Below are 26,230 nucleotides of genomic sequence, written 5' to 3' on the forward strand. Positions count from 1 at the left end.
TCACGTGCAAAACCTAGTGAACATGAACACAGTAACCGACGTTTTCACAGAGAAGGTGGAGAACAGGTTTTGCAAAACACACCCTACAGAAAAATCCCCAGTAGACAGGTCTGTTCTTATTACCAGCTATACCTGGGGCTGAAATAGGGACTGGCTTACAAACAATTCACTTTTTCTCCTCATCTTGATTCCTCAAACTTGTCTAGATACTCAGCCAAACAAAAGGCCCTCAAGTTACCAAAAACTGCTCTCCTTAGAAGACAACTGGAAAATCATCTTACTGATTTTAAACATGCCCTTGATATCTTGCCCAACTCCAGCAGTTAATCACAGCATTTCTTCTCATCTTTTTCTGTTAAATCTCTCAAGAGGGTTAACATTTCTTCACCAAATTTCTGCCCATTTCTTGTCAAACTTATTTCTAAGTATTTTTTCTTCTTTGGTTGCTCTAGCAAGTGGTAATTCTGCTCCACTATATTATCTAGCCAATCTTTTTTACAGATAGGAAAACTATTGACTTGGATACATTTTTGTGTGTATGAAATCAACCACCATCTTGATTTATCTCATTGTTTCCAATATTTTTTTACTTCTATGTTCTTCTTAATATATTATCATCCGCCAATGATAATAATTCTGTCTCCTTCTTTCAGATATTCATACCTCTTCTTACTTTCTCATGTCTAATTACATTGGTCAGTACTTCTAAACTAGGAGTACTGGTAATGATGATAGGGTTCTTCGTCTTTCCTTTAAAAAACTTCTAAATCTTTCATTAAAATGATGCTGGCTTTGGTGTATTTTATACACATACACAATTTTAATGTCAAAGAAGTTTTACATCTTTTCCTATTACACTGGATTTGGGTTTCTTATTGGCATGTTTGTTTTCTTTTTCTTTTATTTTTTTAATTAGGAAAGAATGCTGGACTTGTCAAGATGTTTTAGATACCAGTCCACTGATCTACATTAAATTTGAATTATCATTTTTTAAACATTTAAATATGTTTATGGACTGTTAATTCTATTGCACTGATCTATAAGTCATTTCTAATACTAGTACTATATAAGTTTATTTATAGAGCATTTGACACATTACAACAGCCAGTGATACAAATTTCTATTTCTCTAACTTTTAAAATTTTCTTGGCTAATATGGGTCAATATCCTAATTGTTATTTATATTACTATCATGTAAGTAGTCAAACTTAATAAAATAGAAATAATACAAAATAATTTGGGGTACTTTGATTTAAAATTTAAAAATAAATCAAGTAGCATAAATTAAGGGGAGGCGGAAATCGACACAAATTTAATGAGTGATGATGGAATGTTTCACAGAGGATTTATTTTTTTCCCAACTAAAGAGTAGGATAGGAGAAGTGGGGGATAAATTATAGAATGATGGTGAAGGCATTTTGGTTAAGGGTTCTTTAGTTTAGGCTGAAATATATAGGTGTAGGAAAGCACACTTATTCAACTCGTAAGAAGGATTTCAGTGAAGAAAAACAATTTATTATTTATCCAAATAGTTACCAGAACAGGAATTAAGGAATTACAATTTAAGATAAGGAGATTAACTCCAGTACAGTAATTATATTAGGTTAAAGAATGAGTAAAAATTTTTAAAATCTAACAAAGTAAATGAAAGTTTAACCAGACTAGGGATTTGCTATTAGCAGGTTTGAATTATTTTCTTAAAGCGTGTATTACTGTTTTAGTTTATTTAGATATAACAATGTACATTTCTGAAAACATCTAATTAATGTCATAGTGGTAGAGAGAGGCTGAATGACTACAAAAGGCTCTAGGGAAGTGAGGTGAGATAATTACACGGATAAAGTTCAAATACGATCTTCACAATATGCTCCCCCAAGACTTCTCTATCCTTATCTGCCAACTGCTCACATTGCACAGAGCTCCTTGCACTTGTCAGAGGACATCACATCTTCCCTGATACCACCCCCCACACACACAATGTCTGCCTCCTTTTCCTCTAGATACTTGCACTCACAGTTGCAGACACAGGATTACAGGGAAGTCTCTGTGCCCCAGGCTGAGACAGGTGGCCCTTCTCTAGGCTCCCAATGCAGCTCACGCATACCTCTGTGAATCCCTGCTTTTCTTGACTATCTCCCTCAGTAAAGATACCACGGAAGACTTTTTAATTGTACATTTAGCATTCAGCATGTAAGGGATATGTTTTAAATCACGGAGATAGAAATGAACCCTTTTAAGAAGGTCTTAAAAGATTTGAGACACAAACTCTTCTCTCTACTATGCTTATTTTTCTCAGCAAGAAGGCAGGCACCCAGTGTGGTTAAAATGTCCCATAATGACTATATAGCTCACATCTGTAACTGTTAATTAACCAAATCAAGTAAGCTCTCCTCCTTTACTGTCTAAAGATTAGGTCAGAAAAAAAGTCCAAGTCAGCAAGTGTAAGAATAAGGGAATCACAAAGTTGGAAAGGCCCATGAAAATCATTCATCCACTGGCTTCTAGCCCTGGTTGACCCTTTTAATATAATACCAATTGTGCAGGTCTTACCTCAGAGAAATTTGACTTAGCTTGTCTGGTGAGGCCAAGTAGTAGTATTTTTTTAAAATTCCCCAGATGCTTCTAATTGGCAACCAGAATTGAGAACAACTGCTATAATCCTATTCCTTCATTTTGCTGATGAGGCAACCCTGAGGATGAAGTCACTTGGGTCGATAGGTAGGGGACACACTGAGGATAACCAAGTGTTCTCAACATACCGTGTAGTTCTCTTCCCATCAAATCACACTCAGCTAAGAACAAATTATTTGTACAATGGTGAGAAGATAAATCCTGTAAAATCTAATGAAACTGTGTGATTCATTAGAGAAGGAATGAGCAAGAAGTCAACAGATTTAGAAGAACCTGCTTACTTAAGATGACCACTCTGGGTAAGATCATCTGGACTGAAAGTAAAGTAACCACAAGGGTTGTCGGTGGTGGTGGCACTTCTAAGTAGGCACAGTGAGAAGTAATGGGAACTAAAAAAAAACAAAAACAAAAAAACAAAATTCCAGATTCCAACTGCCAAATAAAGGAACCTGTGCAAGAAACAACTTGGCTGGATAAACAGAATTAGTTAAAATCTGAGATTTATTCTGAATCAGACAAAGCTGGACTACTTAGCACCTCTATTCATTTGTAACTTCCTCTCTGTATAAACTTTACACTTTTTTTCTGAGCACGTCATTTAAGGTTCCTTCAAGCCTCATCCTTGAGAAAGAAAATATAAAAGAGAACTCCCAGGTTCGCAGGAACTGAGAATGGAAATTACACTGGAGCTAGAGATCAAATTTTTCTCAGACTGACCTTGCAAATTTAGAATGTTTTAAAAATTAAATTGGGAGAAACGTCAATTAACTGAAAAACGTCAATTAATGTTGTAGGTCAAATAATATTTATTGGCAGAGGAGCAAGAGACAAAGGAAATTTTATTGTTGTTGCTTTGTTTTCCCACCAACAGCTCTAATCTCTTCATCCTCCAAGTCAACTCTAAATTTCAGATGGACTTTAGGTTCTAAAACTTAGAGAAATATAGCCTTATCTGGGATAAAAACTGCTTGTCTTACTATCTGACTTTTATTTTTTATAGCAAACATTTTGTACTACTTCTCAACCTTTTTCAATATCCAGATTAATCTTTCAATATACAATCATCCTACCTCAGTTTATGATCCCCATCATACAGCAAGTGATATAATTTTGTGACACGCTTTCAGACTATTTATCTTAGCTTCCTGTTTTTACATACACACACACACACACAAAGTTTCCATTTTTCATTTCGAGTTGAATGTTGTGCCTAAAGATACATGGTAAAATCTCCCTATCGGCCATCCATTCTCTTTTCTGTTTGGTTTTTTTTTCAATCTCAAATGGTTTCAATTTCAAAATAAATCTGACTCAGCGTTAATCGGGGAAACTCACCCCCAACACCTACTCCTCTACATTTGTCCCTTAATCCAAAATTCCTACATTTTTTCCTAACGGAATCCATATACAGGTAAGAGTAGTCAAAAAAGTAGGTGTGCATTCCAAAACTTGCTTCCTAATAAAGCAGAGTCCTCAAGCCATCTTCCCAGAAACTTGATTCCACTGCATTTTTAGTTTGTGAAGAGGTGGCTTAAATGAGTCCATCTGGGCCATTAAACTTAGTGCTATTTGATAAAATTCATGACTCTAGACAGAGCTCTCACAAAGCATGAACTAACATAGCAAGCATGTCCTCAAATTCCAGAGGTGGTCAATCTTGTTTGGGGGAAAGTAGGCAGTCTCTCCTGTCTGGGGTGGAAACACCATGTGGGATGAAAATTAGAGCCTGTGTGATAAAGAAAGGTCAATTTGTAAGAGGGTCTTGAAGTCCATTACTTCAAATTTTCATCTAATTTCAAAAAGAGTTGGGAGCCCCTAAAGGCTTTGGAGAAGGGCAGTAATCTGATCAGAGGACCACTGGAACATGAGCCTTGTTGCTTGGAAGAGAACAGTTGAAGAAGATAAATGATAAAATTTTGGTCACTCGAACTACTGCTAAAAGGTGTTCACTGGTAGCTATTACATATTTCACACTGTTGTACAAAGAGTAGCTTCTCCCCGGAGATCGGAAATCAAGCATTTCATAGATAAGTCAGCTAAAGAAATAAAGAGTTTGCAGAGATATAATACCCAGCTGACTGCCTGCCAATCATTTGTCCACACAAATATATCATCTCCTAAATGTCTGATTTTTCAGAGGTAAACTGAAGTCAGTTTTATTTTGAGCACTTCAGACCCTGACCTTGGATTTGGGACTGTGTCACTGACTTCTTGAGTGACCTTTGGCAAACCATGGAACTTTTTTTTATTCTAAATCTTCTTGGGTATTTCAAAAACAAGCTTTGAAATCACTGGATCATGTGATCTATCTTTAATCTTTAGGATTCTTGCTGGGCTCTAAGAAAGTTTCTCTTGATTCATTCTGATTCCTTAAATGTTGTCTCCCAGATCTTTAGGGGTTTTGGGTTTTGGGGGTTTTTTTGTGGTTTTTTTTGTAGAATGTAGTGCTCCACAGAGTTGTACGAACATCTCTTTAAGAAACACCCATTTTAAAAAGAATTTGTTATCTATTTTATATAAAAATATAAATTGCACTAAATGCTTCCCTGCCTTCTTCAGCAGTGTCCTGAATATGATTTCATGTTTTGTTGATGACTCAGCACTGTGCTAAACATCTTTTACCACGGTGAGCTGTGACTCATGACGTGTGACACACCATCAAGTGAGTGAGTGCGATGAAAACCTACCTACTTACAGGAAGTTCAGAAAAAAGCAGCAGTAAGAGACTGCTTGCTTTCTAACTACTCGTTTCACTCCTGAACTCTGATGTATCACTTTAGGAAGGATTTTGGCAAAGTAGAGCATTTTAGGGCAGCTAGGATGGTAAATGGCCTAGAAATAAGGTCCAGTCAGGGAAATGACTGAAAGAATTAGAGAAGCTTCACTTACAAAGAGAAAACCCAGAGAAGATAAATATTTAAATGTTGGTAGTATTGTCTTGTGAAGATGTCTTAGATATAAATCATAAGCACCAAGAGCAGAGAACCAGTGCATAAAAATTACTATAGGGAAGCAGATTTTGATTCATTGTGAAAGGAACTCATTTTTGCAATTCACTTCAGTTCACAATTTATGTGCAAGATCTTATTTAGTCTCACAGGTATTAGAGCGATGAGCAAATCAAAGTACAGGCGTCCTAAAAGAGACATTAGCCTACTGAAACTGGAATGTGGAGTGTGTAAGGCGGGAAGCAAGACCATCGGAAAAGCAGATGGAACCAGACCTTGGAGGAACTGGAAAACTAAGCTGAGGATTTAGGTTGTTTTAAACAGGCAGTTGGGAGTGATAAAGCCTTTTAAAATCCTTTTCAACTCAAATTTAAATTAGAAAAGTAATTTTTATTTTTTTATTGAAGTATAGCCAATTTACAATGTGTTAATTTTGGGCATACAACATAGTGATTCAGTCATATATATATATACACATACACATTCACATACACACACATACATATATTCCTGTTCATATTCTTTTTCATTATAGGCTATTACAAGGTACTGAATATAGTTCCCTGCTATATAGTATCAAATCACCTTGTTATTTATCTACTTTATATGTAGCAGTTAGTACCTGCAAATCCCGAACTCCCAATTTATCCCTCCCTAGAAAAGCAATTTTAAAAGTTAAATAGATTTATTAGTAAAAATACAAAGAAAAGAAAATATATTATGTACAAAGTGGAAGTTCACCACCAAACCCAATTCCCAGAGGTCACCACGAACAATGTAGCTTGTAACTCTACTTAATTAACCTTTCTGTGGCTCAAGCTTCACATCTATAATAACACTTAAGAATAGTGCCTACCTCATAGAGGCTTATGAGAATTAAATGAATAATTGTCAGAACCAGGAAGGCAGGGATTTCGTCTAGCTCAAGGTTTCTCAGCCTCTGCCCTGTTGACATTTTAGGCTGAATAACTCTGTGCCGTGGGGAGCTGTCTTGTGCACTGGAGGACAGGCAGCAGCATCCCTGGCTTCCACTCACTAGGCACCAGGAGCAAGCCGCCTCCACACAAGCTCTTGTGACAACCAAAAAGTCTGCAGGTGTGGCCAAATGTCCCCTGGGGGCAGAATCCCCCCAGGTTGAGAACCACTGGTCTCATTTACTGCTGAATGCCTCTCACTCAGCAGAGCATATGATAAATATTTGTATTTATTGAACTGAATGAATGAAAAGAGTTGATACATGTAAAATCTCCTTGAACTTAGGAAGCATGCATATAGGAAGCCCTCAGTAACTGTTAGCAGTGATAGTTTTTTTATACTATTTTCCTATAGAACTATACCATATGTAACTATTTCCACATAAATGGAATCCTATTATTATGTGTACTTCACTGCAGTTTGCAATTTTTCACTAACAATGTATCTTGAACATCTTTTTGTATCACCACATGGAGATGTAGCTCTATCTCAATCACTTTCTATGGAACCATAATATTCTAGTATATGGAATACATTCTACTATATCATTTGTCCAACTCATTATTGATGGATATTTAGGTTAATTCCAACTTATTGCCATCATAAACAATGCTACAAAGAACATTTTCCACTAAGAATTTTTAACAAAGTAATGACACAATCAGAGCTATGCAATGTAATGTGCCCTAACTTTATTTTTCTAAATATTCGATAAATTTTATTTTTTTGAAAATTAAATAATTTTTAATTGAAGTATAGTTGGTTTATATTATGCCCTAACTTTAAAAGGGATTCTGTATTCAGAGTTCTCCAAAGAAACAGAGCCTATAGGACATGGATGGTAGACAGACAGGCATAAATTGATTTTTTAAATTTAAGTTTTTATTGACATATAGTTGATTAACAATATTGTGTTAGTTTCTGGTGTACAGCTCAGTGATTCAGTTACACATATATATTCTTTTTCATTATAGGTTACTACAAAATATTGAATATAATTTATTTCCTGTGCTATACAGCAGGACCTTGTTGTTTATCTACTGTACATATAGTAGTTTGTATCTACAAGTCCCAAAATCCTAGTTTATCCCTCTCCGACTCCCTCTTTGATAACCATAAGTTTATTTTCTATGTCTGGGAGTCTCTTTCTGTTTTGTAAGTAAGTTCACTTCTGTCATTTTTTTAGATTCCACATATATGTGATATCATATGATACTTGTCTTTCTCTGACTTACTTCACTTAGTATAATAATCCCTAGATCCATTCATGTTGCTGCAAATTGCATTATTTCATTCTTTTTTATAGCTGAGTAGTATTCCTGTGTGTGTGTATGCGCGAGCGCGCGCGCCACAACTTTTGTTGTTGTTATTTTTTGGGAGGGGGTAATTAGGTTTGTTTGTTTGTTTATTTATTTATTTATTTATTTATTTTCAGAGGAGCTACTGGGGATTGAACCCAGGACCATGTGCATGCTAAGCATGTGCTCTACTATTGATCTATACCCTCCAAAGGGATTTACTTTAACAATTTTTTACATGAATATGGAGTTGGGAAAGTCCAAAATCTGCAAGGTGGGCAGGCAGGCTGGAGACTCAGAGAAGAGCCAATGATATAGTTCAAGTCTAAAAGCCATCTCCTGTGAAATTCCCTCTTTCTCAGGGGAGGTCAGTATTTTGTTCCATCCAGACCTTCAACTGATTAGATGAAGCCCACCCCCAAATTATGGAAGGCAATCTGCTGTACTCAGAGTTCCCCAGTTTAAATGTTAATTCACCCAAAACCTCCCTGACATAAACTATTATTTTGTGTGTGTAGCTCTCAGCATTAAATTTTTCCTGTTATTTCTGAGGATATTTTTGAATTTATTGTAAACATGTCATTACTTAGAAAGGTTATAGCTTTACATCGGTCTTTTTAAAAAATCTAGTCTGTGTATGTCTGCTTACAGAAAAATTTGCAGGTGACTATGCAACCACATAATATATGTGACAAACGCAATTACATACACAGCAAAGTTTAAGTTCACCTGCTTGATGTACATTCTTATGTGCAAAATAGACAAATGTGTAACAGGCTAGACAGGATTTTGCAGATCGTTAAATTTAAAGCATTACAAGTTTTCATTGTCCGACTTTTGTAAGAAAACATGTGAGCAGTTGGCGAAAAAAAAAAAAAACCCGACAGAAACGTCCAGAATGATATTTGACTTCACTGTCACCCAGTCAATGACACATAAAATTAATCAACAAACTCTTTGTCAACTGGAGAGAATTTAGCAGAGGCAGTCTAACCACCTGAGAGGAGAACTACAGAGGTGAACCACGTGCTGACTGGGAGGCCTGGCTGGATGACCTCTGTGTTCATCTGGGGCTCTGAGTCTGGACTGTGGTGATGATGCCTCCAGGGAGAGTGACGCGTGCCTTTCTCCCCGCTCATCACAGCAGTAGACGAGGGTTTTCTTGCGGTCTATGTGCCGACTATTTAGAATTCTTCAGTCTTCTTGGAGCTGTCAGGCAGTCAACGGTCACTTCTTGATGTTACTGCTGTGTCTGCCTCGAGCAGCTAATAATGGATGTGAAAGCCCTTCGTGTAATTGTTAATGCCAAGGAAATATGCAGCAGTGCGCCGCTCTAGTCTCCTGTGGGCTACGTAAACCCAGATAACCAAGCTTATTATAATCATGTGTAAAATTTAAGTAAATAAATAATAAGTGAGGGCCTGAGTGGTTTTTTTATGGCTAAAAAGTACTGACTGACTTAATGCATGAAACTTGTAACATCTATTTATATGCAGTGAGACTTGGGGGGTTACTCTTAAATTTCTCACCCGGCTTCCAGATCTGGGAGATGGCTGGGTGCGGGAATTTCACATCAGTGTCGCATTGTCCTAAATTACCTATCATTTCTGCCTAAATTATCTGTGGAACAAGGCACCAAATACACAAACAAATACCTTAAATAAGCACACAAATAATAATTCCCCAGTCTCAATGAGTACTTTCCTACTCATTAGTTGAAAAATCACTAGTCTTTCTGCTTTGCTGCCTAGTGTGACGTTCCTTTATAGGTGAAAGTCAGGTTCATGGTCACAAAATAAGGTCAGAAATTCAGAGAAGGGAAGAAATCTACTAATTTAAAATGTACCACTATTTACCATCAGCTACTACTTTTTAGCACCTAGGTATTAAAATACGTAATGATTAAGAGCTAAGCGAATTCCATAATCTGTCATCATTCTTCCACTTCAAGAGGCCCGTCGTTAACCTTTCCATTAATTCTAGATCTTTTAGATCTTCCTAAATCAACACCTACTCTAAATTACCGCTCAAATTAAACCCTAGTTTTACATCTGCAGCCTCTCTCTTAGCTAGTCTGAAAAGCCTACAAGCTTTTCTGTCTAGTCCCCATTTCTACCTCATCCCAGAATCTGGCACGAAGCCTGGACTTTCACAAATCCACTTGCTGGCAAGCAAATCCTCTACCAAACAGCTCTCTCACATGTCTGTGTATTAAAGATAGCAAACGTGACTCAGTACAGCTCCTTACTCCAACTAAAGGGCAGCTCTGGGCCCCAGGGATGGCAGAGGGGAGGGGGGCAGTGGATAAAGAAGGGGAGAACCATATTCAGAAATGATTTTCTAAACTTCATACTGATGTTGAACTTGTCCCTACTATTTCCAGCAGAAAATGTATTTGCTGGTAATTGGATGGGGAATTTTTTTTTAACTCATCTTCCTAGGGAGGCATGCTTCCTTAAGCATCTGCAGTGGCTAATTTGACACTGTCATGTTTATTCATGGGTCACATTGTTCAGACTAATATCATAATAATGGCCCGAGTTTCAAAAATGGCTTTTGCCAGACTGTCTTTCACCTTAACATTCTGAATGAACCTTTTAGGTCTGTCATTCTTTCATTCAGGAATCATTACTGAACACTTTCTATGGTGGGCAGAACTTCCATGTTCCCCAACTCCAGAGAGCACTATTTTCATTACATTCCCTGGAGCCGAGCCACAGAGGGCATTCCCTGCAGTTGTATATTTAGTGAAGGTCATTTAAAAAGTATGAATGACATAGTCACCTAGCCTGGGCCCTCTGAGAGTGATTAACAAACATTTTTCAATAAGTAGATTATTGTACATTCATTGTGTTATTCATTCATACATGCTGGTTATTCATTAATGAACAGCCCAGGTGTGTGTTCTTCTGGCCAAGACACCAGAAACCTCCATATGGTGCCTCTCTTTCTACCCCTGACGTGAAAGTACACTTAGTGACCAATGTAAGCACAAAGCAGGCAGACATTCGAAACCAAATATGAACTTGGCAATAAAAATACCAGTTTCATTGAAACTTTCTGTCTTGTAAAATGCTGATAATGCTTATCAACCAGCGGAATAAAGTCCAGCCCTGCACCCCAAACAGCTGACATGACCCTCATCAACAACAGAAAGTCAAGTTCGATTATCATGACCATTCTTTCTATTTTTTTTAATCAAGCTATAACAACCACCAAAAAATGTTTCTTTTTTTTTTAATTAAAGTATAGCTGTTTTACAATATTGCTTCTCTTTAATACTACCAACCCAGGAAGGTCATAAAATCTAATCATGAAGGATTTATTTATTATCATTTGTAAAAGTGTTCTTTCAGTAAGAGAACTTTTTTCCTAGAAGTAACTGACCTTTGCTATAATTCTTTTTCACCCCGTCAAGCATTTCTAAGACTTGACACAACTACTTATGTTAGTTGGATCAAAAACACCTTGTGATTCAGGTGGAAATAATTCTTCAAACAGGAATTTATATGACGCTGCCTTTTACCATTCATTAAGTGCCTTTTTATGTTGGGCCTACTTGTAATGTGTATTAATGTCAGCTTGTAAGAGGCAATGGCATTCAGCATTTTCACTAGTTTATAATAAGAAATCACATTTCAAATAAACTTCACTCAATACTAGTCTGTACCGACTGAGTGGTGGAAGGAGGCGGGCACAAAGATGACTTAGACACATGATGTGCTCGCTATATGCATGCAGTCTGGTGCCTGAGACACACACCCACTCAAAAGGCAAACTAACAAGGGCTAAGACCATAGATTAAACGAAGAGCTTTGAGAATATGGGAAGATTAATTCCAACTGGGAGATTTGCTAGTGTGTGCAGTGACCACGTGGGAATGTCAGAAGAGTCGGTAAACAAGGAGATTACGGAATGAAGAGAGATTGGAGAATTAAGAATGGAAGCCTGGTTGAGGAATTCAGACTTAACCCATGTAAATCCTGGATTCTGAAAGCAACTTGCTCAGATTTGTGTTTCCTTAGCCCGCTCTTATGCATTCTCCCTGTTTCATGCCGGGGACAATCCAAATGTATTATTTAAGCTCTAAGAAGTCTCCCCAACCCCACCTCCCCTTGCCCATCCTGCTCCTGTAAGAGCGCTCCGCTTCCACCACACATGTGCCCTTTGACCTCCCAGCACGTCTTGAACTCTGTCATCTCTGCGGTTTCCCTCAGACTCTGTCACTGACCTGGAATCCTTCCCCATTTTTCTCTAGCTACCCAATTTAAACAGTCAGCATTTATCTAAACTGTGTGTGTGTTACTTTTTTTTTTTTTTTACCTGAGGGCCTAAGTACATATCAAGCAGTGTGTGATATGCAAAGTCATACCAGATCAGGCCACTACTAATCAGGGACTTCACTGCCTATGTAAATTCTCTCCATGCTTTGAGAGAATGTCTCCACACCAGCGTGGCCTATGAAATTCAGTGGTATATTCAGAAATGTTAGTACCAATTACACAAATGATCTAAACTATTCCACTGATCTCCCTTTAAAAAAAAAAGTTATTTGAAACATGTATCATTGTTTACTTTTTCATCTGTTAAATAATTTTAAGCTCCTTCACAATAGGGATCCTATTTCACCTATCTTTGTTTTTTCTAATAGCACAAATTTAAAAGTTTTCTATATTATAGGTGCTATAGGTGCTTCATAATTGATCCTTACAAAAGAAGTTAATGACAAATAATATTAGCATATGTATAATATGTTAATATACATCTAATATATATTAGCATAATGGACCAGTGCTAAGATTCACTCCATGTATCTGCACATTCTTAAATTTCATGAACCAATAACTTTTTTAAATTAATGCATATATTTGCATGTATATATGACAAGTTTATTTTCCTAATTAAGATTACTTCAAAAATCCACTGTTACATAATTTATACCATCATGAATTTGTTGTGCAAAAAAATCTGTTAATCGGCTACCAGATTTTCATAACGCTGAAAAAAAATCAATTTTTCATAAAAGTAGATGACACATTATCTTAGAATAAAGTGTAGGATTTTAAATTGAATAAATAGGAAAAAATCATCACAGCATCCTATTTTGTCATTTAAATCATTTAAGACTTCTATAGAAATCTGGAGATGAGAAAGTGAAAGCTAGAAAGAAAACATCGTCATCATTGAGTTTTTCAATTAATCCTTATAAGAATCCTGTAGAGTAGGTCTCAATAGTTATAGCCAGACTCAGAGAAGTCAAATAATTTGCCCAACTAAGCTCCCTAAAACCCAGTATCCAAACCTAGGTGTCTGTGACTCTCTCTACTCTGTCTCCTGGTACTACAAGGGAGTACAGGGAAACTTCAAGGAGGTGGTGGCATTTTGAGTTGAGTCTCTGGTGGCATTTTGAGTTGGGCTTATGAGGAATGATAGGTTTCTGTGCGCAGAGATTGAGGGTAAAACATTCCAGTGTAAGGAACAACTGTGTTAACTCATACAAGCAGGGAACAAAATGAATGCTATGACGAGCATCCCAGATCCCCTCTAGGACTGAGGCATTCACTCCCCCAACAGCTGGCAGGCTGGCATGTGATGGCTCTCTGGGATTTGCCGTCAAAAAAACTCCCAGATTTCCCATGAGTAGCCCACACAAATTATTACTTAATGTACTTAACGTTGGATGGAGAGTGGGAATATGAAGCCTAACCCCCATGCCTCAAGGTGGAGTATCGTGAAGGGTCAACCCAGCTCCAGAACTCTTTGTTGCAACTGCATCTCCTCCATCTTCTGCCCAATCCTACCTACATCCTTCACCTCTCAATAAACTCTCTTCATGCACATCTCCGTCTCTGAGTCTACTTCCCAGGAAAGTGGACCTAAGACCATTGGAAATATAACAATCAATCAATCAGTAAACTAAGACAGTATGGGATATAACAATGATAAAAGAGAGATGAAATTCTGTTTGGAGAAAACCTTGAATTCTGTGCTAAGGAATTTGGACTTTATCCTGTGAAACAAAGGTTTCCAAAGTAGAGTGGCTAAAAGGATGCTCAGGAATATAGGAAGAAAATATTTATTATTATTCATACTTTTATAAATATCTGATTTTCTGTTTTATAATACAGATAATATATTAGCATAGTACATATACACAGGTATTTGTATGTGCTCTAATTTTTTTTAATAGACGTATGCAATCAAAAATTGAGACCACAGCTATAGACACTGGGAAAGTCAATAAGGTCTTTTTTTTTTCTTCTTTTTTTGAAAGGAAAGATACATTCAGGACAAAAGTTAGACTAGTGGTTCTCAACCTTCAACCCAGGAGAATCACCTGGGAACTATTAAAAAATATTGATGACCAGGCCCCACCCCAAACCAATTATATCAGTTCTCTGGGGTAAGGCAACAGCATCAGTATTTTTCTTTTCCCCTGATGCTTCTAATGGGCTCAGGTTAAGAACCACTGAACTAGAGGGGAGGAGGGTATAGCTCAGTGGTAGAACAAGTACTTAGCATGCACAAGGTCCTGGGTTCGAATCCCCAGTACCTCCATTAAACAGATAAATAATTACCCCTCCCCCCACAAAAACCCCAAAAAAACAGCTGAACTAAAGGTATAATCAAGTTTGATCTGAATTTAATTAATTAATCCAAACTATTAAAGATCCTGAAAAGAAACCATCTGGTTACAGAGGAATGAAAGCTAAAGATTTAAGAAGTGATTTTACCTTAAGCAGAGGGTCTGTACTGGAAATAAACATGGTTATTCTCTCCACATTTTGTTTTCACTTCCTTAGAAAGCTTAGCAGTCACATGACCCTGCTGGCTCTCTTGACCAGAAGAAATGAGTAACTCACCCATCAAGAGAGCTTTTACATAAGCCACTTTCTTATCTGCTAGAATTTGAGTGAGCTCTCTCAGCCTCACCGCTTGTTTTCCTGGGAGTTTACACATAATAAAATACACACAATGACCCTCTTACTCTTCTTTTACCAGAAGATGATTTAATACTGAGTAGCCTTGAAATGCAAATCTCCGTATCAAACAGCAAGCTACTTGCCTTCACCTGGGCTAAGGATGTATTAGAGTGAAAGTCAAAACAACTTTATGCAAAGATAGCACACCAAGTCCATCCAAAGGCTCCTAGGAGATCACCAATTTTTTTCAGGATTATATGCAGGATATGAAATTCTTTGAACTAACAGATCATCCTTTCTCCTAAATTCCATGAAGCTTTGCTGACCATTAGCTGAACTTTCAAAGCAAACATAATGTTCTCAGCATTTCTGTTTCTGTCAAAATATGACTTGTACCAGAAGAGAGGGAATTTCCACAGGAGAACCTTATCTAACCTATCACATTAGGACATCAGGATTTGTTTGTCTTGAACCAGACAGTAACACTTTTAGAGCTGAAAATACCTTTGAGGTTGCCTAATTCACCCTCATCAGTTTACAGATAAGCACCGCGGTCTGTAATGCCTTTACCGGGTCAGTATTTGAGCTGGAGGAACCAGAGGTGGGTTCTGAACGGTAAGTTCTTGGTGCGGTAGAAACTGAGCTGGGACTGGCAGGCTGGTGTCAAACCTGCTGGAGTCCCGCACCTGAAATTCAAGGCTTGAAAGCAACAGTCAGAGGCTGAGCAGAGCCTAACACTGGATATCAAGGCTAGGACTGATTTCTCAGAAGCAGCAGGTGGGGATCGGGCAGCCCCCAGAGCCAGGTGCTCTGGTCAAACCGGGCATTCCTCTGGGAGGTCGCTGTGGAGAGAAGGCAGATTAAAATTTTGTAGGAAACACAGACCTGGGGCAGAAATGCAATGCCTGTTACAAGCTATGGAAGCACCATCCCATTTCCTTTCTCCTTAAAAATATCTGCTCTCACAGATAGCTGCCTGGTGTACTAGAGGCTGGGGAGAGGGGAGAATGAGGAGTTATTGTTTAATGGGTACGAGTTTCATTTGGGGACGTGGACCAAAAAAAAAAAAAAAAAAACCTGTTGCCTGCCATTTCAGTAAACAAAAAATATTGTCAGCCACTCCAGTAAACAAGAGTGTTGCCCTCCATCAAGTCATCAGCCACTGCAACCCCTGCAGTGTGCCCTGAGGGGAATTCAGGATGGAGAAAAACCAGTTCCTGGCCTTAGACAGTTAAGGTGTTTCCCAAAGGAATAAATTCAGTGAGCCCAGATTCTTGTATCTACATATTCATCAAAAAGCACTGAAATTGTTAACCTCCAAAGTCTGTTCTTTGTGACTAGCAGTAATCTTTTGATGTTCAACTACATGTGTTTTTGTTTTGTTTTGTTTTTTTAGCAAAAACTCTTATGTATTCTGGCTTCTCCCTAACCTCTTTGGAGCTATCTGAGAGGCTGTATCCCGGGCTATAGTTCTCAGTAAGTTCCCTAAATAAAATATAACTCTCAACTTTTAAGTATGTGTTTTAAGTTTTAAGAGTTTAAGCTTTTTGTTTGTTTGTTTGTTTTCAGTTGATGCAGAAGATGAAAAAGTTCTAGAGATGGATGGTGATGATGGCTGCATGACAGTGTAAATGTACCTACTGCCACTGAACTTTACACTTAAAAATGGTTAAAATGGCAATTTTTTAAAATTATTTATACTTCACCACAATTAAAAAAAATCTGTCATTAGTTCTTAGTTCACCAACATCTTCTGCCTTCTGAATAAATTTCTCATTCTCATTTTTTTAATTCCAAAAATTCAAGAATTCTGCTTGAGAAAATCATTACCAGACTGATAATCACTTGATAGACAGTGAAATCTCTGAGCAAATTTAATTTTTTAATCTTGTCAGAAGCAGTTGGTAAACAAAGGACAAAAACAAAAAGCTATAAATTTTAGAAAATTTTCTGGTTTTCACAACCACAAGGAAAAATGTTAGTTCCCAACACTACTTTACCAAAATAAAAAATATCTTTCAAAATAAGTAAATAACAGAGAACTGTCCACTTGTAAGCAATTAAAGCACGGAAAAGAAACAGGAAGCAGAGCCTTGTAGAATTCTTGCTGGGTGTCATTTAATCGCCATTTTACAGTCGTGGAAACAGGATTAGAGAGGTTAAGTATGTTACCCAAGGTCACAGTCTGGAAGAACAAGGTCTAGCCTAAAATCTAAAGCAGCCTCCAAATCCTCATTGTTCACTATTTGTTCTTCATATGCAAATACATTTCTTGCTTCAGGCTACATAATCAGTATGAATAATGGGGTAGGGAGGGGGGTAAGGCAATGGCATTGAGTCATGTCCCAAATAACCAGTGTAAATTGCTTCTAAATAATGGGAATCTTCATAAAGCACTCCACTGGGAACTTCCCTCCAAAACCAGGTCATCAATAAAAAATAGCAGTGGAAGCAAAAAAGAAAGCCATTTTGTCGAGCGAAAAAGGAGAATCATACCACATACACAAAGCTGACTACAGTGAATAGAAACAGAAATATCTAGAACAATTAGCACGATGTGAATGAAAAGTGAGCATTTCCAACTGAATTGTGAACAGTCGTAGACAGACTGAGAATTCTATACAGTTTCTATATTTAGCTCCATACCAGAAAGTTCCCAGCCCGGCGTGATCTGTACGGTACAACTAGAATAAAGACTGGTATGAGAGTTCCGAAAGGATCAGCAGGTGAATCAGAGCCAAAACAATTAGGTGAACACGTACAGAGCTGTGTCTCTCACTTTCAGTTACAGGTTTCCCCACACCCCACGGAGGTGCTGACAGTCAACAACTTTGTGGTCACGTACGGTCTATTATCTTGGTTCTCCCATGTACTAGGAACAGCATATGCACACTTATTTACATTCAGGTCAGCCAGGCCGAGCATACGACTATGAGTAAAGCAGCCAAAAATTTGTATTTCCCCAGATCTGCTCCTTGCATCACTTCAGAACTCCAGTTTTCTCTTATGCTTCCAAAATTGTTCTAGGAGAGACTAATGACTATTGGCCCCGAGCAGGTTGGTCTAGTTCTTGGAACCATTTTTTTTTTCTCTCTTACTTCAACACTCTGTAGTTGTTAGATATGACTCTGGTCACTTTCAATCTGCTGAGTAGCGAGCGACTGTGACGCCAATGTTTGCTGAAGTTGCTGCCACTGCTATTTTACTTGCAGAGGTATGCTGTTTTGGGGCCACTGTCTGCTGGAGAAGGCAACATCTCCTTTGTTTAATCTGTGAAGTCAGATGGCCTAGGTTCAAATTCCAATGGTGCCATTTACTAGGTATATTAATACTGACAAACATTTGTATATTTATCCAGTGGGAATTTTAATGGCCCTTCCCTGATAGAGTTGTGATAATGATTAAATGATATAATGCATTAGTTAACATCGAGCATTTAGTTAACATTTATTGAGTACTTATTAAAAACTGTCTTAATCTATTTGGGCTGCTATAACAGAATATCATGGACTGAGTGGCTTACAAACAACACACATTTATTTCGAACACTTCTCAAGGCTAGGACGTCCAAGACCAAGGTGCTGGCAGGTTTGGTGTCTGTTGAGAGCCTGCTTTCTGGTTCAGGGAGAGCCATCTTCTCATTGTGTCTTCACATGGTAGAAGATGCAAGAAATTTTCTGGGGTCTCCTCCCTAACCCTAACTCTCTGGAGTTTCTTTCATAAGGGCATTAATCTCATTCATGAAGGCTGCACCCTCATGATCTAATCTCCTCTAAGAGGACCCATCCTAATACCACCACACTGCGGGTTACAATTGCAACATAGGAATTTTGACAGGACCCAAGCATTCAGTCTATAGCATGAGCTAAGCAAAGTGCTGATATTGTCATTATTGGTAAGAAGTAAGCGGAAGATACCACTCTCCATATTCCATGCAACAAACAGCTCTGCCCATTTTAACTTAGTCTTTAATTACAAACCCTCATGTTAGGACCTAGACTGGCCTAGAATAACATGAATGGCAAACACCAGACTACACTCAGAACAGTCTTCTGCCCAGAGACATCACTCACTCCCAGGGTAAACAAATCGTACCTAGTTCATCAATTATATAATTTCAGTAAAAATAATTTTTGTTTTTTTTAAAGTACCAATTAAATATTATCATATAAAAAGGTGAAAAAAACACAATTTTCAAAGACCTTCAGACATTCTTATGGAAGACCCCAAATATGATAAACTCCCCTAAAATTTGAGTTTCCCAGGCTCCAAAGACACAAGTAAAGTGAAGTCTCTTTTACAGAAAGGTGTCTTGTAGGTCATATTTATCCTACATTAAGAATTGCATGAATTCCTCCTGGGAATTTGTCCTACAGACATGTACACACATAGGTATATGAATAAAGATGCTAACTGCAGCAGTGTTTATACATGCACAAAAGGAAATAAATATTTATCTGCAGAGAATAGGGTAACTAATCATGGTACTTCTTAAATTGAATTAAATCTCTATGTTCTGATAAGAAAAGGTTCCAACATCAATAAGTAAAAAAGCAGGCACAAAAAAAGTATCTCTAGTATGTCCCTATTTATGTGTATGTATGAGTATTTTAAAAGACGTGTACATACTTGGGTTTAGACACATAAGACAATTCTGGAAATAGAAATGACTGATGGGGGAGTCAATGGCAGTAGCTGTTTCAGATGTTTTGACTGAATATCTGGCCAACTTTGATTTCGATAAAATTGCCAATGGGCATAAAATAGACAAAGGACAAATCAATTACATCTATCAGCTTTAGGAATCAAAATGATATCCCAAACTTCTTCCTCCTGATGGCTAACTTATTTTAAATAATATTTAATATGACAAAATTTCAGTGAAAGAATCTGGATAATCTCTAGGAGTTTCTTGTAAGAAGGATCAATGATTATATCATTTTAGGGTGAAAAAAGTGCTAGACATTATGGTAACTTCCTTTTACTAAACCTGCACTTGGGTTGTCTTTTTCATGTTTTACTGACATCTCAGAACTGGTAGGGCCACACAGCTATTTAACTATTACCCATTCCCTCATCATGTTCATATGAGCTGAGGAAAAAAATCACTTATTTGTAGTGCCTCAGACCTGAGAGAACTGAAAGTTGCAATGAGTTATTTAATGATATTTCTATACTCTCTCGCTTTTGCTTGTCTGACCAAATCATACTGGGAGATATTTAGGGCCACATATTGTAAAGAATGGAACAGAAGGAAGTATCTTACAATTATTTTACACTATAAAATAGCTTAATGAAAACATGAATTGAATAAATCAAGAACTCTCAGATAAAATAGTCAAATAACAGAATGATAACTTTGAAAAGAGAAATACTGCAATCCTAAAGGGAAAAAAGTAAGAACCAAAACGATATTAAGACACAACTAATGAATCGATAATGAATGGCAAGGGGTGAGATAAAGGCAGGTGGAAATTTCATTACTAAGAGATCACAAGGAAAGCAGAATGAAAAAGCCAAAGATAGAAGCAATCGGAGAGGGGCTATTAGGTATGGGAGATAAAGATAACCTAAGCTTGACTGAAATGCAAGAAAAAATTTGTTCAAAGATATAATTCAAGAAAAACCCCTGAAATGAACCAGAAACTGAATCAGCAGAACAAAATACCACCACCAAAGAAAATCTGGTATAGAACATGCAACTCACAAACTAATGATCTTCAAAAATTTAAAAAAAAAATTTCAGGCATCTAGGTTTTATGGTTAAACTAGTAGTAAGGGACAGCATTTGAGCATTTAGGCTGCCTTCTGACTTCTCCAAGATAATATTCAACACCAGACACAGAAGAGCCCTAGTAGAGCCTCCAAGTTGACCTTCGATGACAAGCCCCACCTCCTGGATATTCACACCCCTGTGCAGTCCACTCCCTCATTTTAACAGGGTTTGTCAGCGTGACCACAGAATCCTGCAGACATGGCAGCACAGCACGGCACTTCCAAGGCTATTTTATAACACGCATCTCCACTTCTGCCCTGGATGCACTCTCACTCTCTCTCAGATGACTCATTCAGGGGTGAGCCAGCCGCTAGGCAAAGGCCAAGGCAATAAAGCAGCAGCACGGTGGTCTTTTGCCATCAGCCAGACAGGAAGAGCCTCCTGGTAACAAGCACCTGAGTGAGGCATCTTGGGATGCCAGCCCTTGAGATGCCCGCAGCCCTAGCCCACAGATTGAATGCCTTGTCCTGGAGACCCTGAGCCCAAACCACACAGCTAAGCCGCTCCCATTTTCTGGATCCTCAGAAACTGTGTACCATAACAGAGGCTTGTTGTTAGTGTCTAAAATTTCAAGAAATGTGTTACGCAGCAGTAGATAATGAAAACAATCATCCGAAAGGGAAATACAGCGTGACCCAAGGAAAACATGCAGGGTAACCCAAGAACAATCTATTAGAAAAGATGTTATTCAAGAATAAAACTAACAAGTATATATTTTCATAAGTGAAAAATGTGAGGCAATGCGAGATCCACTAAAAGAACTACTAGTTAAGAAAAAGCAGGCAGTTAAGAGATTAAAGCAAAGAATTCAGAAGCAGAAATTGTGGTGAAAAACTGATACTGAGAAGTGAGGAAGGTATATAGCTCAGTGGTAGAGGGTATAGCTCAGTGGTAGAGCACATGCTTAACATGCAATGAGGGCCTGGATTTAATCCCCAGTAACTCCATTAAAAAACATTTTTACGTAAAAACTGACAGTGAGTATTGACTCTGAAAATGGAGAAATGATACTTACTATGGAAATTTTGCTACAGACTGGAAAATAAATGTTAAAGATCATAGTGTATAAACTACTACAACAAAAACAACAACAACAATAATAATAATGTAAATAACAAAAAATATTGGAACTGTAAGAACAGTAAGGTCCTTGATTTTTCTTAGCATTATGAAAATAAAAGAAACTTCATTTAAAATGGAGTCAGGAAGCCCTGAGTGGGGAACTGTCATGAATGTCACTCACCTTCCCTTGCCAACCCGCGAGGAAAAACGATTTCCTTCTGACCCAGCAACAAGCTGCCCCCGACTTGCAGCCAATGAAGAACCACCACAGCCTCCCCGATTTCCTCCTCTCTTCTATAAAAGCTAGCCCCTCTCCCCTGTTCTCCAGACTTGCCTATGGTTCACCATAGTTTGCTTGTCCTGAAATGAAATTCCCCTGCTGTTCCCGAAGAAACTCATTTTTCTGACTTTTCTTTTTAAGGCCAATAGCAGGATGTTAATTACTACCGGCTAAGATGTAAAGATTTTATTAAAAAATAAATACGACTGCTACTTCTTTGTATTTTTCATAGATTCTTTCTTAAGAGGAACCTTCTAGAAAACATTATCTCTTGTAGTAAACAACTATGATGTTAACCAAAATTTTAGAAAGAGACCTGATTTAAATTAAAAAGTATTTATTTGAGGTTTGTTGGGACTGCAGCCCAGGAATCACAAATTCAAGAAGCACTTGAATTGTGTTCAGTCTGACTACAGAATGGGGGAGGGTTATAAAGGCAAAAAACCACAAGGTTACAGTAAGTTACATGAGCTCTTCATCAAGAATTATAATTAGATCTGGCAAGAAGAAAGGACGCTTGTTAAGTAAGGACTGGTTGGGGTCCGAATTGGTTGCATAGTTACAAGGGGAGACCTTGAAACCATAAGGTTGCAGCTGGCAGGTGTTGTTCTGAAGTTTCCTGGCAGTGTCCTTGGGTCTGGTGCAGTTCAAAGAAAATTCAAATTTTCAGTGTCGCAGAGGTGTGTCCTAGACCAGATCCTTAGTGGCCATCCAACTCCATTTCTGTATGCCTGAACTGTGATCACTGCGTGATCATTGCAATTTGTCATCAATGTCCTGATTTTAAATTTCAATAATTCCTTTAGTTTCATTTGTTTCTTCTCTTATATTGTATATTTGAATTAAACTGTATTTATGTATAGGACTTACAGTATCCAATTTGTAGAGAAGTTTATCTTTCACTCTTCTTCCTTCTTTTTAGTGAAAAATGTTTTAAGTGAGGTATACTACTGTGTTATTTCTTAACAAAATCTGATGTTTTTTAACTTTCATTTTTGTGCTTTTCTGCATTCCACAAATTCTTTGTAATATGCATATATCGATTTTATGATGATAATTGAGTATTGACAATCATGACAGTGTGTATTCCAATACACAGTGGTAGAAAATAAGCATTTTCTTCTGGTTTCTTATTGTGTATATAATCCACTGGGATAAATGTCCTCCTGCAGAAGGACAGTGACTATTTCTGCTGTGTCTTCTGTACCCAGAACAGTGCCTAACACACATATGTGACACTTAATTAACACTTCCTACTTTAATTAATAAATGGTTTTAAATTGAGAAAACATAGTTTTTACAGGCTTGTATTTCCCTTTTATGCATCTATTTCATATATGTAATAATCTATTCCCCATGTGACCATTTTTCTAAAACTTTAAAAAGAATTTTCTTTTCTTTGGGGTGAGGGAGGTAATTAGGTTTATTTATTTGTTTTGACAGAGGTACTGGGCATTGAAACCAGGACCTCATGCTTGCTAAACAGGCGCTTTACCACTGAGCTATACCCTCCCCACAAAAAACATTTTGTGTCTGTTCATCATCCATCGTATGAAGTCATTTTTCAATTTCCCTCTTTTTACACAGTTAATGTCTTCTAAAATCTCATTTGTATAAAAGTTCAAGAAACAGCCTTGTACATAAATTTGTCTGCTTATCTATGGCTGATTATTCCTCAGAACAGACTCTAAAATGTAGATGTATTAGGTCAATGAGCATGAATATTTTAATAGTAGTATGATTGAGTAGTTTACAATATAGTTACAACCAACATTTATTGAGCCCTTACTCTGCACCAGACATTTTACTAAGAACTGCAGTTACACTGTCTCTTTACACTATCACAGTGACCTTACAATGTTAGTACTATTGCTAGTCCCATTGTGCAGATAGGAAAACCTAGGCCGGGAGAGTAACTTCCCTGAAGTCACACAATTAGTAAGTGGTAGAGGCAGGACTGGAAAGACAAGACAACCCCGGGGCCTAACTCCATCCTCAAAAGTAAACGTTTGGGAAGAAGTTTGCTTGGGTTTGTATCTCATGTCCACCAATTACTACCTGTAGGATCTATTCAAGTTTCTTAATCTCTTTGGCTTTGGTTTTCTGTAAAATAGAGTTCCCAATAGTACCTTCCATAGTGGGAATTAAAGGAAATAATGTACATAAAACTCTTCCTAGTGCTAATACGTAAGAAGAGCTCAACATAGGATTCCTACCTTGTTATTTGTAAAGTTCTGAATATACCTTGAATATTTTCCATCAAACACTCACACATTACATTCCCCCCAGAAGTACTGTCGACAGATTTATGTAGCTGCAAGTTACACTGGGTTCCAAGTGTGCCGAGAAAAACAATACACCACAGAGATGACCTACGTATAACTGAACCTACTTCCTTTTGCTTGCACATCATATATGCATCCTAAAGGTGTTATTTGAATTTCCCACACTAAGCTTCCTTTCTATACTTTGCCTTGGTATTTGTTTTGGAAAGAGGACTGTAAATCAGAGGAGCATTCACAGAATAATTTTGGTAAATCATGCTCCTAAAATTTATTTGATATGAAACCTCTGGTTAATGAGGACAAAACTGAGCTTGTTTGAAATTATAGATAATTTCATCATTAGTCTATGATTTTTTTATGCATACAAGAAGCTAGAGGAAGAGAAGGAAAAATAACAGTACTCTGCTTAATGTTTGAACCACTAATAAAACAGACATTTAATTTATATATTACTATTTATGTCAATTTTTCTCATCCTTATTTCAGCAAAACAAGCATTTTGTTGTTATAAAGACATTCTTATAATTTGTGATCAATTAACAGTAATGATCTCAAGAATTTTTTAAATGTAATTATATCTAAAGTGTTCAAACTTTGATGATTAAAGTTCAAAGTATAGAAAACTGGATGATACTTTCATCAAAATATGGAAATTAAAATAAAGGTAAAAAACCAAATAATAAAAACTACATTTTTCAAAAATATTTAAAGATGTATTGAAATTAAAGGCAAAATACAAACTAGAATTTTAAAATATCACAATTTTAAATCAACATTATTTTAAATGCTGAATATTTACTAACCTTTTGGAAATTTAATTACATTGTACTAATTTTTTTAAATTAAGCATCATTCTACCATTCACTGTCCATCTAGTTACCAACACAAAGAATCATCCCATGTCAGTATGTTCAGACATATACATGCACATTTAAAAGTAACATAGATTCTTCAACCTCATTTGCCACTGTTCTGTATACCACGTGATGTCAAAAGAACAGGTACTCACAGTGGGGAGCATGAACTGAAGCAAGAAAATGCAAGCGCCCCACTGACTGCAAAAGGCCCCTTTAGTAAGCAAGGATCTACTGCATTTGTGCCAGCTGATTGGAAGGACTGGGCAACCCGTCCTTTCTCTTACCTGGGCATTCCCGCTCGACGAGTCCTCCTGGCGCCATAGGGCAGTGTGTTTTTCTGACACTGGCAGCAGCAGTCCTGCAGACCTTCATATGTGGTCACGGGTAGCCTTTAGCTTCAAGGAAGTGAGTCAGGAGACATGGAGAAGCCTGTCCTGGGGCCTGAATGACGCTGGCCACAGGAGAGGATACTGAGCGGGTCACAGGCAGCGCGATAAAGGTGCTGTCTCAGGCAGTCCAGGCTGCTCCCACGGCATACCATCAACTGGGTGGCTTGAACCGCAAACATTTATTTCTCACAGTTCTAGAGCCTGGAACTCCAAGACAATCAGGGTGCTAGCACGTCAGGCTTTCAGTGTGGCGAACCTCTCCCCAGTTACGGCCTCACAACGCCTTCCGTGGGCATGCACGCAGAGACAGAAACCCCGGCTCCTCCTCTTTGTTTAGGGGCATTGATCCCACTGCCATTTTACCTGTCTTCACTGAGAATCAAGGTCATTTTAAGACTTGCACATCCTCCAGGAGGCAGGTAGCCTGCACAATAAGATGCTTTCCTGAGCTGTTGTCCGGGAACTTGACGTCAGCTGTGTCTAGCTCAAGCTGAGCCGGTTGAGACTGGATGGGACCGTGGACCCTCCAACTGGGCATGCGCGAGTGTCCGCTAGGTGACCTTTTGACGTCAGAGGGCAGAAAACTCCGCCCTCTGATCGTACTAAGAGCCTCCATTTTTGAATGTACAGAGACCTATAGCTTAGTTACGCCTGCGCACAATGATTGCTGCACCTTTTTCCACTCACCTTTCCCAAATGCTCCCCATGCTCCCAAGCCTCAGACTGCCCTGCTGCATTATTCTTTATCCCATAAACACCCCGAGCATCTTGCCTTCAGGGAGGTTGATCTGAGACTCCATCTCCTA

General features: G+C 37.8%; 1 long non-coding RNA gene across 1 annotated transcript in view; it reads right to left on the reverse strand.

Annotated features, from left to right (window-relative positions):
* Window positions 1–25,879, reverse strand: part of LOC140699505 (uncharacterized) — a 70,617-nt gene extending 44,738 nt beyond the window's left edge. Inside the window, exon 1 of the long non-coding RNA XR_012077725.1 lies at window positions 25,320–25,879. This is a non-coding gene — a long non-coding RNA (uncharacterized lncRNA). The remainder of the gene's footprint in view (window positions 1–25,319) is intronic.
* Between the last annotated feature and the right edge of the window lie 351 nt (window positions 25,880–26,230).

This window comes from Vicugna pacos, chromosome 1 (genome assembly GCF_048564905.1).
Source record: "Vicugna pacos chromosome 1, VicPac4, whole genome shotgun sequence".
NCBI lineage: Eukaryota > Metazoa > Chordata > Mammalia > Artiodactyla > Camelidae > Vicugna > Vicugna pacos.